Source organism: Podarcis pityusensis (assembly GCF_964106645.2).
Source record: "Podarcis pityusensis genome assembly, chromosome: Z".
Lineage (NCBI taxonomy): Eukaryota > Metazoa > Chordata > Lepidosauria > Squamata > Lacertidae > Podarcis > Podarcis pityusensis.
The window spans coordinates 18,320,950-18,337,871 of NC_138044.1; the positions used below are offsets into that span (position 1 = coordinate 18,320,950).

Here is a 16,922-nt window from a genome sequence, read left to right on the forward strand (position 1 = left end):
ATGAAATAAATTATTATTAGTGGGACACGCGGGTGGCGCTGTGGGTTAAACCACAGAGCCTAGGACTTGCCAATCAGAAGGTCGGCGGTTCGAATCCCCGCGACGGGGTGAGCTCCCGTTGCGCGGTCCCTGCTCCTGCCAACCTAGCAGTTTGAAAGCACGTCAAAGTGCAAGTAGATAAATAGGTACCGCTCCGGCGGGAAGGTAAACGGCGTTTCCATGCGCTGCTCTGGTTTGCCAGAAGTGGCTTAGTCATGCTGGCCACATGACCCGGAAGCTGTACGCCGGCTCCCTTGACCAATAAAGTGAGATGAGCGCCGCAACCCCAGAGTCGGTCACGACTGGACCTAATGGTCAGGGGTCCCTTTACCTTTACCTAGTAGTAGTAGCAGCAGCAGCAGCATTACCCCTATACTTATTCTTGTTCCACTCCCCCAAACACACACACCTGGAGGAGGAGGAGGAGGAGGAGATGTTGAGTGTGATTTGAATCTTCCCCCAAACGCAAATTCCACAGGGTGTGTGTGCCCCCACACCACATTTCCCTCTTCTTTTTGTCAGGACAACTGCAACAGAAGCTTTTTCCACGCGAGCCCTGCAGAAGGAGGAGGAGGAGGCGTTTTTCCCCACAGTCCTTTGGGGGCCTTTGCTGCAAGAGACTGTCTGGGATTTCTCAGGAATGGAGCAGACGGAGGAAGTTCAGGCGGCGAGGCCTCCAGTGGGCCGTATCAAGAGCAGCCCTCAGAGGAAGCCCTTTTAAGGTGGGGGCGAAGCTCTCTGGAGAAGCGGGGAGGAAAGCGGGGCAGGAAAGGGAGGTGTGGGAGCCAGGAAGGCTGCAAACGCCAGCCAGGCAGGGAGATGCAAAGAAACTCTGGCCCTCTGTCATGTGGGGTGGGGTGGCTGAGCTCCAGCCCAGGGATCTGATCTGACATGCTAGGAGTGGATTAATGCAGGGAGTGGAGAAAGTGGACAGAGAAAAGCTATCGCCTTCTGTCTCGTAACACTGGGACTCTGTGGCAGTCCAATGAATGTTGGAAGGTTCAGGAGAGATAGAAGAAAGGACTTGTTCATATATAGTGCATCGTTAAACTGTGGAACTCCCTCCCACAGGAGGCAGTGGTGACCACCGACCTAGAAGGCTTTCAAATAGGATTGGGCAAATTCATGGAAGAGGATGTGGCTTTCCATGGCTACTAGCCAAGATGGCTGTGCTGTGCCTCCACAATTAAGAGGTGGTAATGTTTCTGAATTCCAGTTGCTGGAAGCTGCTGGTTGGCCACTCTGAGAACAAAACGGTGGACTAGATGGGCCATTGGCCTGATCCAGCTTTGGCTCCCCATTGAGAGGTCTATATGAGAGCAGAACAGCAACACCCAGCAGCAGTCTACCAGATGACGGAGAAAGCAACAACTAGTGGGCCCTCCTTGTGGGCTTCCTTCTGAACAGGGCCCGACCATCCTGTTTCGCCCCCTGAGGCAAAACGGGAAGGTGCCACATCTCACACACACACACCCATGCCAAGCCTCACTTACCAGGGTTACCCGTGAGATCTTGTAAATCTTGTAGAACTTCCACAATAACTTGTGGAGCTCTGTAATATCTTACAAGAGTTCCATGAGATCTCATAGTAAGCCTCCACTGCCACCATCACCACTGTGTAACCCTGGCAGGGGCAGGTGGGAATGCTGACCTACAGGATTCCGCCACCCGAGGAGGCTGCTTCATGTCTGTGGGGCATTGGGTGGCCACTGTGAGAAGAGGATGCTGAAACGAATGGGCCACTGGTCTGATCCAGCAGCCAGGCTCTCTTTATGTTCATAATATAACACGAATAAGACCACTAAACAACAACAATACACATTTCTGCAAAGCCATTTCCCTATACATAATGCATCTTCATATGTTGCTATTTACCAATATATGCATATTTTATGCACACTTTGTATGCATTTTTGCACACATGACTTGGCTAAAGAATTGTACTGCAAAATTCCAAGAGTTTGGTCAATTTGCCTTTAGATGCAATCTGAATTGAATTCCCTCCCACCCACACCTTGTGCTTCCAACAGAGGACAGCCCTTTTTAAAAGCACCTTAAGTCAGTCTCCTAGGCCGCCCCCCTATAAATTTCATCCTGCTGCTCACACTTCCTCTTTCTCCAGGCCGGATCCAGCTATCTTCGGAGGGGCAGACCCCTCTGAGGAGGGAGGTGTTGATTCAGCTGCTCCATTTGTATCTCAAAAGCCCTGCTGCATTCTCTCCCCCCCCCCCCCACTCCACCCCAAAGGTGCCTGGGAAAGGAAACGATTGTTCGGAGCAGATCTTGATGGCTCCAGCCAGCCCCCTCTCCCGGAAGAGACTGGGGCTAGTGACTGGCTGATGCATCTCTTTGAAATCAGGGAGAGGCCTTGAAAGGGTGGCATTTCCACAGATAGAAAGGAGAACCAGCCATGATTAAATTCCAAAACAAAAATAGGGAAGAAGCAAGCCAGTGTGGCGTGGTGGTTAGAGTCTCAGACTAGCACCTGGGAGGGACCAGGGTTCAGATCCGCACGCAACCATGAAGCTCATTGGGGGCCAGTGACTGCTTCTCAGCCTAACCCACCTCGCAGGGTGTTGTAGGGTTTAAATAGGGTGGGGGGTCGGACGAATCATGTATGCCCCTCAGTGAGTTTCATGGCTGAGTGGAAATTTGAAGCAGATTCTCCCAGGTCCTAGTCCAGCACTCTAACGAATACACCACGATAATCATGATAATAAATTAATAAAAAAACTGCTGAGGAAATGAGAAGAACTGGATTTGAGTTCGGAAGAAGCGAGGGAACTGAAGCTGACTGATCCTTCCATTTGTTTGCTCCTCTGGTCCCAAGGATTGATGGCCGCTCCCTCCTGTTCCTTGATAGCCCTCTGACCTCTTGTCGTTGGCCTCCTATACTTCCTCATTCATGCCTTATTTATTTGCTCAAGCGGCCCCTGTGTGCTGCTCCCACCTCAAAGCCTCCACAATCACCCCCGCAGAACTGTTTACACAGCAGAGGAGGGTAAACAGAGATTTGGAGGAAAGCGTTTGAACAGCCTCCCACATTAATCGGAGAGAGATGAGCCCCAGCCTTGCTCCCTGGCCTGTCCCAGATGTCTTCATCCTCCTGGCCTATTATGGGCATCCTGGAGCAATCTGGGACCCTCCGCGTCCCCCCTGGTATTCCTCAGCCACAGCTGAGTTTCTGGTGTGCAAAGGCAGGAATGTTTTCTACCATCTGGAGGACAAAGCAAATGTCCTGCCCTCCTTTCACATCCCCTAGTGAGGGGGTTTCTTGGGGCTTGAGGCCAAGCCACAGTCGTGTAGGGGCCGATTCAGAAGTGCAGGTCCCTTCATGATAGTCATAGTCTGACCCTCTCACAGATACCCACCCTTCTTAGATAGATAGATGGATAGAGATAGATGATAGATGATAGATAGATAAGCATTGCAACAATCAATGCAGATCTGCATGTGTTTCCTTTCATCTATATCTACTATTTCTGGGCACGGGCATGAGCAAACGATTTGGAGTGCTCCAATATCTTCGTCCAGAGAGACTCAAGTTGCATTTTCCTTGAAGTTCTAGTGCATGTAACAGAACTTACACCCCGTTCTCTTGAAACAGAAGGACCTTGTATTTTCCGTGTTCCTAAATGCTGAGCGTTGGAGCAGACAGAATAACTCCTCCTCAGGGTTTTTCCTGTGCACCTTCTCCAGAGGGACACTGGGAGCCCATCCAATCCGTACAAAAGGTGTGGAGGCTTATTCCCAACGACTACTAGCTTCCCTATCATGCTGGTTGGACAGCTCTAGGAAGCTAGAGACAGTGACCCTGCTGTAGAAAAATAGTACAGTGGTACCTCGGGTTAAGAACTTAATTCGTTCTGGAGGTCCGTTCTTAACCTGAAACTGTTCTTAACCTGAGGTGCCACTTTAGCCAATGGGGCCTCCTGCCGCCGCCGCGCGATTTCTGTTCTCATCCTGAAGCAAAGTTCTTAACCCAAGGTACTATTTCTGGGTTAGTGGAGTCTGTAACCTGAAGCGTCTGTAACCTGAAGCATCTGTAACCTGAGGTACCATTGTATATTATGTCCCACATCCTTTGCCCATTTTATCATTACACACTTAACCTCTTCCTCTTTGGTTTCCCATTCCAACAGCAAATTATACATTTTTGACAGTAATATTATATTATCTTCTACAATTTCTCTTTGAAATCTTGATATTGTATAGCTAAATCCTTTCTTTTTATCATTTTATTTGATAATACTGTAACCAATCTGTACCTTCTCTATAATTTCCGCAAATTCTTTTAACTTTAATTGGTTATCCATTTCTGTTAACAGCTCTCTATATGTTGGCCATTTTGTCCTCATATTTACCTTTTTTTAAGATATTGCTTCTACTAGGAATATCCACCATGGTGTTTTTTGTTCTATTAAATCTTTATATCTCTCCCATACCCTAAAATTTGCATTTCTTATTATATGGTTATGAAATCCTTTGTGGATTTTCACCTTCTGATACCATAAATATGCATGCCAACCAAATATCATGCTCTTCCAAGTCTAACAGGTCTATATTCTTTAATTTAATCCAATCCTGAATCCAGCAAATGCAGGCTGCCTCAAAGTATAATTTTAAATCTGGTAAAGAGAAACCTCCTCTATCTTTAATGTTAGTAAAAAGTTTATATTTTATTCTCAGTTTCTTCCCTTTCCAGATAAATCTTGTAATATCATTTTGCCATTCTTTGCCAGCTCACATTGCTCATCAATGGGATTGACTGAAATAAAAATAACATTTTTGGCAATACATTCATTTTAATCACTGAAATTCTTCCTAAAATTTTCAATTTTACAATTTCAAATAAACATTTTACAAACTTTAAAATATCCAATGACTTCCCTTCTTGTCTTTCATTTTGCATATACATCCCTGGCATATTTTACTGTAAACTTTCAAATCTATTGCCCAGTGTGTCATTGAAGCTTTAACAAGCTCATCTTTTGTTTCCCATTCTAGTAGAAAATTATACATTTTAGACAAAAGTTTATCCTTATTTTGTAAAAGTTCTTTTTCAAATTGGGATCTTTGATCCAGAAATCCATTCTTTCTATCCAATTTAAACATATTGTATAACTGGTGATAACCAATCCATAACGTGGCTTCTTAAGTTTTCCATTGATTTCAGTTTGGGTTCCTCCACTGTAAAATCCAGCAGTTCCCTGTAAGTCGCCCATTGTCTGTCCATATTAACTCTCTTAATCATAATTGCTTCAATGGGAAATAGCCATAGTGTTTTTCTTTCCAGCAAATTTTTATATTTCTCCCAGACTCTATGCAGATTCTTCCTAAGGATGTGGTTTATAAAACTCTTGTAGATTTTAGCCTTCCCATACCAGAGACATGCATGCCGGCCGGATTTTAAGTCATGAGCCTCTAAATCTAAGATGTCTGCAATTGTCCAATACAATCCATTTTTTAACCAACACAAACAAGCTGCCTCATAATACACATGCAAATCTGGCAGAGCAAAGCCCCCTCTTTCTTTAGTATCTATCATAATTTTATGTTTAATTCTTGACTTTTCCCCCTGCCAGATAAATTTAGAGATAGCTTTTTTCCATTTTTGAAGCAGCTAAAATTGTTTACAATTGGGATTGATTAGAATAAAAACAGCATCCTAGGCAATATATTCATTTTAATGGTTGAAATTCTGCCTAACAGGGGGAGTTTCATTCTCCCCATATCTCCAACTCTTTCTTAACTTCCTTCCACAATTTAAATAATTATTTTCAAATAGTCAGCCAAATTCCCAGGTACCTTTGGCCTATTTTTAAACCAGACGTCCTTTCTTTAAAAAAATTGACTGCTCATCCCCATGGTCCCATTCTTCCTACTGAGAAGGCTGGTCTTCTTTGCTGTTTCTACCCCAGGAAAGACAAAAGGGGGTTATAGCAGCTGTTGCGACAGGCAATGGCAGGGTAAAAATAAACCCGTTGTAACATCAAAGGGACATTTATGAGCAAAAAAAAAAAAAAAAAGCAGCAAAGCATGTAAACAGTGATAATTTGAGATTGCAAGCAGTCCAGAGCACACTTGTTGTCTCATTAATTACCTCCTTCCATAACAAAGGAAGTCCAGTGGTGATATTGATGATGTCACCTTTGTTATTGTTCCAAGGAGGAGTTTGATTCTTCAGCGGAGGATTTCTTGTGCGTTGTTTTTTTTTTTTTTTTTTTAAGCCTCCAGCTATCCTCAAATCAAAACATTGCACCATGTTAAAAGCTTGTTGGATTGTCTCTGATGGTTTCATTTGAATGCAAAATGTGGAATGTGACTAAATCCCAGGCTTCAGCGTACAGAGAGTCTTGAGCCAAAATTTATTTGAAGGCCAAGGCTGCTTTGCCAGCATAGTTTGAAGGTGTCCAGCATGACCCCAAAGTTGCAAAAAAGAAAAAAGAAAGAAAGTATGGGATATCATGGTTAAATATCCAAAACAAACAAAATAAAACTAGCCGAGCCCAGCTTTGCCAAATTCAGTTCAGTATTGCAACAGGGGCATAGACAGGATGATTGATGGCAACCTTTTTTAGAGCTATAGAGAAAGCAGAGCTTCAGTCTGTCATTGTGTCAAAAGTCGCTCAAGGCCAGCAGTTTATGGCACCAGGCCAAATCTTCCTGGCCCCTGGAGCTGCCTGACTCTGCTGATCTGACAGTTGCAGTACCTCCCCTTGGCCACCTTCAGTGATGGCACTGTGGAACAGATCCTCCCTCTGGCTGCAAGTAGCCAGACTGGAGCAGAGTGCTTTTTTATTTAACAACATTTATATGCCATTTGATACTTAAAAAAAAACAAAAAACCATCTCTAAGCAGTGTACAAAACTATTTTTATTATTTTTATTTATTTATTAAATTTGTATACCACCATATACCTGTAGATCTTAGGGCAGTTCACAACATAAAATCACAATATAAAAAACAGAAAATACATTATAAAAACAAAAACAAGGACAACCCAATTAATTATCCCTGCTCCCACAACATATTTTAAAAGGACATCGGATGTCAATCAGACAAAGGCCTGGTTTTTAAGAGGAACGTTTTTCGCCTAAAGGTGTACAGTGAAGATGCCAGCTGAACCTCGCTAGGGAAAGTATTCCACAAATGGGGAGCCACTGCAGAAAAGGCCCTGTTCTTGTGTTTCCACCCTCAAGAGTTCTCGGGAGGAGGCACACAAAGAAGGCCCTCAGAAGATGTTCTCAGGGTCCAGGTAAGTTTGTATGGAGAGAGGTGGTTCTTGAGGTATTGCAGTCCTGAGCCCTTTAAGGCTATAAAATAAAGCATTAACATTTTGGAGGAGAACCTTTTAAAAGGAGATGTTTGAATTAAAATCAACTGTAGCTAACAAGACATAAAAACATATGTAACTTCTACGTGAGTCTGGATACACTTAAGGGTCCCTTCCAACTCTGTGATTCTGTCATTCTGTGTAGCTGCTGCCATGCTAAAAGACTGATTCCTTACAAGTGTGGAATGAGTACTGTGTGGCACCTGTACTGCTGCCATATGTGAATATAGATCTCAGGCTAAAGAAAGCTTGGGTACCCCTGATATAAGGTAAAAGGTAAAGGGACCCCTGACCGTTAGGTCCAGTCGTGACCGACTCTGAGGTTGCAGTGCTCATCTCACTTTATTGGCCGAGGGAGCCGGTGTACAGCTTCCGGGTCATGTGGCCAGCATGACTAAGCCGCTTCTGGCGAACCAGAGCAGCGCACGGAAACGCCGTTTACCTTCCTGCAGGAGCGGTACCTATTTATCTACTTGCACTTTGACGTGCTTTCGAACTGCTAGGTTGGCAGGAGCTGGGACCGAGCAACGGGAGCTCACCCTGTCGCGGGGATTTGAACCGCCGACCTTCTGATCGGCAACTCCTAGGCTCTGTGGTTTAACCCACAGCGCCACCTGCGTCCCTACCACTGATATAAAGCCACCTTCAAAAGCTGGATGGCAGAATTTGCAAAATACCATTAGCTGAAGGTGCATCACGTGTGGATTATATTATTTTCTGGAGTGTGCTTGCAAGAGATCCCTCATTTGCTTGAAGCAAATAACTTTAGATTTAGCTTGCAAGTTTTGGACTCTCTCACACACATCTCCGGTGCCTCCCCTCCCAATTTTGAACCCAAGGAGGAGACCAACTGCTCTGCCAATCCCATATCCGTCCCCTATGACAATATCCAGACTTCCTCCTCCTCTGGGCTATCAGCCTGATGCCATGGCATCTCCTTCCTGTGAAACATAGCGGGAGGAACACAAAGGACACCTATCACAGGGGGGCCCAAAGGGCCCAGCTATGTTGCCTCCGTCAGAGGGAGGCTCAGGCCTAGGGACAGCTCCAGCGCTATGAGAAGGGGGAGAAAGGAAGAAAATATCACTCTGAAATAAGGTTTGGGTTGTAGTCTAATTTAGGCCCCTTAATTTCAATGGATCTACTCTCAAGTGCAGCTTAGCTGGATGCAACTGCTTGATATTATTGTTACACTTTACATGCAGAAGGTCCACATTCAGTTTCCAGCATCTCCACTTTACATGCAGAAGGTCCACATTCAGTTTCCAGCATCTCCAGGTAGATGTTCCCCACCTGGAGCCTTGGAGAGTCACATTGGTTAGAGGAACCAGTGGTCTGACTCTGTAGTATGCTCCTATTCAATTCCACCCTTGCTTCAGAACGATGACTAGAACCTCGCTTCATGTTTAAGGGAAGGGCCACAGCTCCTTCGTATAGTCCCAGATATGCGCGCAGAAGCCCCTAGGTTCAGTTGCTGGTGGCATCTCTAGGTAGGGCTGGGAACGCTTCCCAGTCTGAAAATCCTGGAGGAGCTGCTGCTGCCAGTCAGCACAGACAGTACTGAGCTGGATGGATCAGTGGTCTGACCACTGGCTCATCTTGTTCAGGGCTGTCAACTCTGACAGGCAGAAATGGCTCCCCTTGGTTCCAGGCAGGGGACATTTCCCCCGACCTACCTAGAGATGCTGTTAGGGAATGAACCTGGAACCTTCTGCATGCAAAGCAGGTGCTCCGCCTCTGAGCTACAGCCCTCTGTGGGGGTTGTCTGTGGGTCTTGTGGAAGCCACAAGGAAACAACCAGCAGGCTGGATAAGGCCTGTGGGGCCACAGAAAGGCCACCCCTGTTCCAGCGATACAAGCTCAAGGGTTGCCCCATGGGTAAAAAGTCAGGTAGAAAATCCCTGAGATGATGAGGAATGTCCTTGTTCTGGTGGAGCAACTGTGTTGACTGTAGGAGAGCCTTGTAGCCCCAGGTGTAGAAGTCCTTGACACCCCGCTCCAGTGATTTATTTCTTTATCTTTCCACCCTCAAATGAAAGCTGCCTTGGAGTTCTGGAAACACCCATCTCATTAGAGGACTGGTGCTCGGGGCCACCATTACCAGGATCCAAGCAGCCAAGTGGCTCACAACCTCAGAAGGCTTCCTCTTCAACTCAAAGCCACCGCCTTTCCCCTGGCCCGTAGGCCATACCTACGCATGTTGAGACTGTCCGCTGGACCTGGCAGGTGTTCCTGCATCCACCTGTTTATTGCTTTCTCCCTCCAAGAACACAGTGCCTCGAGCCACGGACTTGGAAGCGCTCCGGTGGGAACGTTCCTCTGTCTCCGGTTCCACGTCGCTCCCGGGATGAGTCTGGGCAGATCCCACCCAGCCGAGAGAATATTTGCCCTCAAGAGGCCTTGTGGGGCTTCAAATCATGGTGGCTCAGGCAAGGGCAGGGATGAAGGAAGTGCCAGCTCAGGCTGCCACCTGCCCATCGCCCCTCCCCCTGGCACCCATCCAGGCTTTGCACAGGCCCTTTCCAGGCAAGGGCGAGAGAGAAAAGGGTCTCCTTCAGCAATAAGATCCTGGAAGGGTGGGGAGAGAGGATGGGTGCTGAGCCTGGGAAAGCCAGCTCCCAACCCAGCACCCTTGTGGGTGGCCTGCCATGCACCCTCCCACCTGTCAAAATGCAGATGCGAGAGGCCTAGCACCCAGGGTTGTTGGTAAGGATCCGAACACAGAAGCTGTGGAGAAGCAGCCACATCACGCTGAGTCTAAGCAAGAAGCCACTTAGGCAGTGGGAACACAGGAAGCTGCCTTGTACAGAATCAGACCCTTGGTTCATCTTGCTGAGTATGGCACGCACTGACTGGCAGCAGCAGCTCTGTAGCGTTTCAGATGTTTGTCATGTGTGGCTTCAGTTGCAGATCATAGGTCCATTTAGCTCAGTATTACATACACTGACTGGCAGCAGCTCTCCTCTGAGCGAAAACCAAATACGGAGCCAGACTGTTGGTCCACCTAGTTCAGGGTTGCCCACACTGACTGGCAGTGTCTGTCCAGGGTTTCAGGCAGGGGCATTCCCAGCCCTACCTGGATATGCCAGCAGGGATGGAAGCTGGGACCTGCTGCATGCAAAACAGATGCTGTACCACTGAGCTGTGGTACATCTTACTCCAAACTAAAATAAAGATTCCAGTCCTCAAGGTTCTAAAGCAGGGGTCAGCAACCTTTTTCAGCCGTGGGCCGGTCCACCGTCCCTCAGACCATGTGGTGGGATGGACTATATGGGGGGGGGGACGAACGAATTCCTATGCCCCACAATTAACCCAGAGATGCATTTTAAATAAAAGGACACATTCTACTCATGTAAAAACACACTGATTCCCAGACCGCCCACGGGCTGGATTGAGAAGGTGATTGGGCTGCATCCGGCCCCCGGGCCTTAGGTTGCCTCCCCCTGTTCTAAAGAAAGGGATGGTTTAAATAAGCAGCTGTCTTATACTCGGACCAATAGTCCATCTAGCTCAGTGTTGTCTGACTGGAAGCAGAAGCTCTCCAGGGTTTCAGGCAGGGAGTCTTTACCTGGCCCTACCTGGAACTGAACCTGAGCTCCTGCATGCAAGGTTGAATGCCACCTCGTTGTTTTGATTGTGCAGCGTGTGTGTGTTTTTAATAAAGAGTGGGCGTTGTTGTTTTAACAATGGTGGTGAGCTGCCTCTAGGATGGGGGCGGGATGGAAACATTTTAAACAAGCAAATAAATAAATAAGCCAGCAACCCACGGCAGAAACAAGCCCCATTCATCCCTCGGCTGAGCCTTGGCAGACAGAGCTGGTGGGACAATGGCAGGCATTGTCTGGGCCACATCGGTCTGCCATTGAGTTCCTCCATTGCCTTGCAGGAAGAAGGCACTCCAGCCAGCCCATTTTGGCTAAACTCATTAAATGCAACTTCAGGCAGTTATATTTTGGGAGGCTGGGAGAAAATTACACACACACACCATGACTTCCCCCTGCAACTGAAGAGGACCTGGACCAGGGAGCAGAGAAAGGATAAAGGAGTCAAATTATGATTATCCGCAACAGCTGCTTGGGTCAGAATCAGATCACTAGCAGAATCTCTGTGTGTGTAAGTTTCCCCATCCTTTAAGAAAGGATTCACAAGGGGGAAGAGGTGCTGGATAGGATGGGGGGCACCAGGCATGACAGCAGCACACGTTAAAGGGATCTAGGGGTGTTAGTAGACCACAAGTTTGTCCTGAGTCAACAGTGTGATGCAGCAGCAAAAAAAGCTAATGTAATACTAGGCTGCAACCAACAGAGGTATAGTCTTTGGATCAAGGGAAGCAATAGGACTGCTTTATTCTGCCTTGGCCACATCCCACCTGGAGTTGTGTGTCCAGTTCTGGCGACCCCAGTTTCAGAAACACATTGGACAAGCTAGAATGAGTCCCGAGGAGGGCAACTGAGATGATGAAGGGTCTGCCTCATGAGGAATGGTTGAGGGAGTTGGGTATGTTTAGCCTGGAAAAGAGGAGACTGAGAGGAGATGTGATAGCCCTATGGAGCATGGGCCAAGCTTGTTTTCTCCTGCTCCAGAGGGTAGGATTCAAGATACAAGAAAGGAGATTCCAGCTGAACATCAGGAAGAGCTTTCTGATGGTAAGAGCTGTTCAACAGTGGAACAGACTCCCTTGGAAGATGGTGGACTCTCCTTCACTGGATGTTTTTAAGCAGAGGTTGGGTGGCCATCTGCCATGGGTTTTCAAGTGGGCAGCCCCTTCCTTTCCTACCTGTTTACTCAGAAGTCCAGAAACTGCAGCAGGTCATGCCCTTGAAAGGTTGCTGGCATCATGTCTCTCTGTCCAGCAATATCTTTTCTCTTGGGCTCTGGAGAGGCCTGTTTTCAAGCAAGAAGTCCATTCAGCAACATGGCCTCAGGGCCCACTTTCAGGGCACCTCCCTGAGGTTGACATTTGTAGAACACACCAAGGTGCCTAAAACATCATTAGCCAGCAGGGCAGTCTCTTCTCTTTTGACAGGAGCCTTGTAAAAGGAAAGGGTGCGGTTCTTGTGGAGGAAAGAGGATCACTCCTTTCCATTTCTCCTCCTTCCTTTTGTGATGTCACCTTTGTTTCCATAGAGCTCTGCTGCCCCAAGGAGGGTGTCAGCTTCTGAGCTACCAAAATCTCTTTGCCTACGCTCTGCCTGCCACAGATGGAGACCGTAAAGATTCTGAATTCCAGTTGCTGCAAAATGCAGGAGAGTGTTGCTCTTGTGACCGGGTCCTTGTGGGCTTCCCATCGTGGGCATCTGGTCACCCACCATGAGAAGAGGAGGTTGGACTAAATGGGCCATTGGCCTGATCCAGCAAGGTCTCAGATGATGATCACAGGGTCTGCATGGATCTTTATAGGTCAAAACCAACACTTTGAATTGGGCTCAGTAACTCATTGGCAGCCAGTGCAGTCAGGCCAGGATTGATGTTATATACCATATTTTTTGCTCTATAAGACTCACTTTTTCCCTCCTAAAAAGTAAGGGGAAATGTGTGTGTGTCTTATGGAGCGAATGCAGGCTGCGCAGCTATCCCAGAAGCCAGAACAGCAAGAGGGATTGCTGCTTTCACTGTGCAGCGATCCCTCTTGCTGTTCTGGCTTCTGGGATTCAGAATATTTTTTTTCTTATTTTCCTCCTCCAAAAACTAGGTGCGTCTTGTGGTCTGGTGCGTCTTATAGAGCGAAAAATACGGTACTTAAACTGTCTTGCCCCAGTGAGCAACCTAGTTGCTGAATTCTGCACCAGCTGAAGTTTCCGAACCGTCTTCAGATTTAGCCACACATATAATGTACTGCAGTAATTAACCTAGAGGTTACCAAAGGATAGACAACAGAAGTTAGGCTATCCCTAACCAGATAGAGGTGCAGCTGAGAATAGCAATAGCCAGCGGCGAGAAGTTGCCCGTGGTCTGCTGTGCACCTGTCCTAGGCAGAGGAACCGTGCGAGGGCAAAAAAGTTGGCAAGCCCCCCATCCATTGTTAGTTTCATTTATTAGTCTTGGCCGTTGTCCATAACAAAAAGTCAACATTGTAAAATATGTGGCGATACAAAAACAAAGCAAACCACACATTTCATGTTTCCAGTGACAGCTCAACAACTCCCGGAGTTGTCAGATTTGCAACTGACACAATGTCTGGCATTAAAAACTTTGGTGGGACAAAGCAAAAAGTTGGCAAAAAAGAAGAAGTTCCTGACACAAAAAAATGAAGCTGCATGTTGGAAGATTCAGGACAGATAAAAGAAAGGGCTTCTTCACACAGCACAGATTTAACCTATGGAACTCCCACCCACAGGAGGCAGAGATGGTCAATACAACTTGGATGTCTTTAAAAGAGGATGAGACATATTTGTGGAGGTGGATGTGGCTCTTGATGGCTATGCTCTGCCTCCCCAGCTGGAGGCAGCAGTGCTTCTGAACATCAGGTGCTGGAAGCCACAAGAGGGAGAGCTGCTGTTGTGCTCACGTCCTGCTTATGAGTTTCCCCATATGGGCATCCTGTTGGCCACTCTGAGAACAGGATGCTGGACAAGTTAGGCCTTTGGCCTGATCCAGCAGGGCTCTTCTTAGGTTCTCTCCATGGACAGAATGAAAGGAGGCCTTAGTTGGATCAGACCAGACACCTGCATGGCCCCCGCACAAAACTTCCAATAGCAGAAGGGAGTGGGATATACCGTATTTTTCCATCTATAAGACACCCTCATGTATTTTGGGGGACCCAGATTTAAGAAAATCCACCCTCGGCACTATCCATGTATAAGACACCCCCTAATTTTGGACATTATTTTTCAGGGGGGAAACCTAGTCTTATACACGGAAAAATGCGGTACTTTCTATTTACTTGTTCACTCAGCATCTAGAGACACTTCAGATAAGTTCTTGTTTATGTTATTTTATTTATATCACACTTTTTCCTTCAGGGAGCTCAAGGTGACATACATATGTCTCCTCTCCCCCTCCCCCCCATTTCATTCTCACAACTACCCAGTGTGATAGGTTAGGCTGAGAGTGAGCTCACCCAGTAAGCTCCATGGCTGACTCGGTGGCGGCGGCAGCAGGGGGGAGTGAGGAATTTGAACCCTGCTCTGCCAGGTCCCATACCTACACCACACTGGCCCCCATGGTGATGGTTGGCCAGGGCCCCTGAGAAGAATATTATCAGGAGGAGGGGGTGCACAAAGTTTGTTTTGAGCCTCTTCCCTTCTCCAGTAGTCTTCCTGTTTTTATCCACTAGGGTTTTATGCCATGAGCTGCAGCCTGTAAGGTCAAAAAGGGTACAGGAGAAGATAGAAGGTCACAGCGGAGCTCTCTGTTAACTTTTCTGAATTGAAGGCCTTACGCTCTTATGCACACTCCATGATAACAATAGATAAACAAAAATAAAATAAGGCCAGAGATAAGAAACCACATTTGAAATGAATATCTTTGTTTATGCCGCAACACAGATAAGGAAAAATAATTCACGTTGAATCATCCTTTTATATTGCAATGCAGATCAAATAATCAAAAGTATTAGTAAAAAGAAAAAGTAGGAAAACTTATTATTTACTTTTTTTAAAAGAAGCTTTTTAGGCCTTTCTTGGGGGAAAATTCAAATCACAGCACGAAAATTAATTGTTCTTGGCAATGTTTGATTCAATACTTAGCCTGGCCAAATCCACAAGACGTCCTTGAGGCATTGTAGACCTTAAGTAATTCTTAATTAACCGAAGTTTGCTAAATGACCCCGCTGCAGAAGCTACTGTTGCTGGAATTGTTCATAGTATTCTTAAGTTAGCACAGACATTTGGAAGCAGATCACCAAGTCTGTACTCTGTTAACCAGTTCAACAGATCTAACGGCTTTAACTGTGCAATTACAAAATTTGCTTTATTTGCTGAGGGTGAATGTTGCACTTATTTTCCATAATCGCCACCACTAAGGTCAGCAGGATATTGCTCTAAGATAAAGCTTTTCTCTCCACATCACTTTTAGGCATGGTGAGATATTTCCACAAGAAATCAATTTTTTCTGCCAACTGCTTAACACCACTGAAGCGGACACCTATAACACTGTATACCAAAATGTAAAACATATACTTTCTGTATGAGCATTGTTCTGTTCAGCATTGTTCTTGTATTTTTGCTTGTGAGCCATTGTATTTTCCAGCCATATTTGTTCCATTATTGTAGTCTTGAGCTCTGCAGTCACTGAGAAGGAATAGCATGTTCTTTCAATGTGTCAGTTACCAACTGAGCAATTTCTTCCCCTTTTTCATTGTAACAGTCTGCAAAGCTGAGAAATCGTTCTTGAATCTAATACTGCATTTATTTTAAAAGTACGTATCTCAGAAGAAATACTGTTTGTTCCATATGGGAAGAATCTGGTGTGGAGTCTACTATTACTGCAAAGTACTTTGCAGATTGCCTCTCAAGCAAAATGTGTTTATTTCACAAGATTTGAGCATTCTGTAATAAATTCATTTTGTGAGTCAGAGGTCAGATAATGAACTTGAAACCACTCAATCTTTTTCTGTGGACTCTTCTACACTTTAGCACATGTTCCTGAAGTCCCACCTGGAGAGCAGTTCAGTAAGTCCTAAAAAATTTCCATTGCTTGGATTACCAATCCGATGGGATGAACCAGAAAATACTAGACCACGTTCTCCTAAGAAGAGTGCAACATTGATGATGTGCTTTAAAAGCATGTACCATTTTACAGCTTCAGCTTTTATTGACAATTCTAAGATGATGTCAACTCCTGTCCCAGATGTAATATAGTTTTCTATTTCCTTTTGAGATGGAAACTCAGTTATGGCGCATCCAATGTCAAGGCCTGCATTATGATTAGCCCTTTCATCTTTCAAATTCACTTCCACATGTGTCTGTATGCCTGTTTACTTCTGTTTTCCATTTCCATTTTCTGCATCTTCCCATTCATCAGAATACTTTGCATGATTACCCAAATAAACTGCTCCTTGTTTGGGGATGAGGTTTCCAACAGTTTCTTCTTGCTCCAAATCTATAGATGAGTTCAATGAAAAGGTTTTTTTCTGAAGCTGCACTTAATCCAGTTTGTTGGGTTAAGTGTTTGTTGACCCCTTTTTCATTCTTCCTATCTTTTCTCTTCTGGGCGCATGATTTGTGAGAATACATTTTGGAGAGATGATTTATAAATTAATATGTTTATATCTGAAGAAAGGGGGGAAAGGGAATGTGACAAAAAGATATATACAGGCAATCTTCGTTTTGCATGGGGGTTACGTTCTGTACCTCCGTGCGTGTTGACGTGTTGTAAGCAATATTATAAATATAAGTTAAAACTGCAGCACCTAGCTGTGCTTGCTTGATCAAAACAACAATGCAGCAGGTGCGCCCCTGAAATTTTTGCAGCTTGTTGCAAGTTGGCCAAAATAATTTGAGTTGTGTTCAATTGTAAAAAGACTTTGCAATTCCTTGTTCATTCTAAAGCAACACTGTTTCTCAGGTTAACCAGTAATTCCAAATTAACAACACCTTTTTCCAG

At 45.7% G+C, this 16,922-nt stretch overlaps 2 long non-coding RNA genes across 2 annotated transcripts; one reads left to right on the top strand and one right to left on the bottom strand.

The window, feature by feature from the left end:
* Positions 1-573: 573 nt before the first annotated feature.
* LOC308468085 lies at positions 574-16,922 on the top strand. Its single transcript, XR_013981458.1, has 3 exons — positions 574-761; positions 7,143-7,298; positions 15,393-16,922. It is a non-coding gene; the product is annotated as an uncharacterized lncRNA (long non-coding RNA).
* On the bottom strand, positions 6,899-12,431 carry LOC308468083. Its single transcript, XR_013981456.1, has 2 exons — positions 12,154-12,431; positions 6,899-7,391 (listed from the first exon to the last, which is right to left on the bottom strand). It is a non-coding gene; the product is annotated as an uncharacterized lncRNA (long non-coding RNA).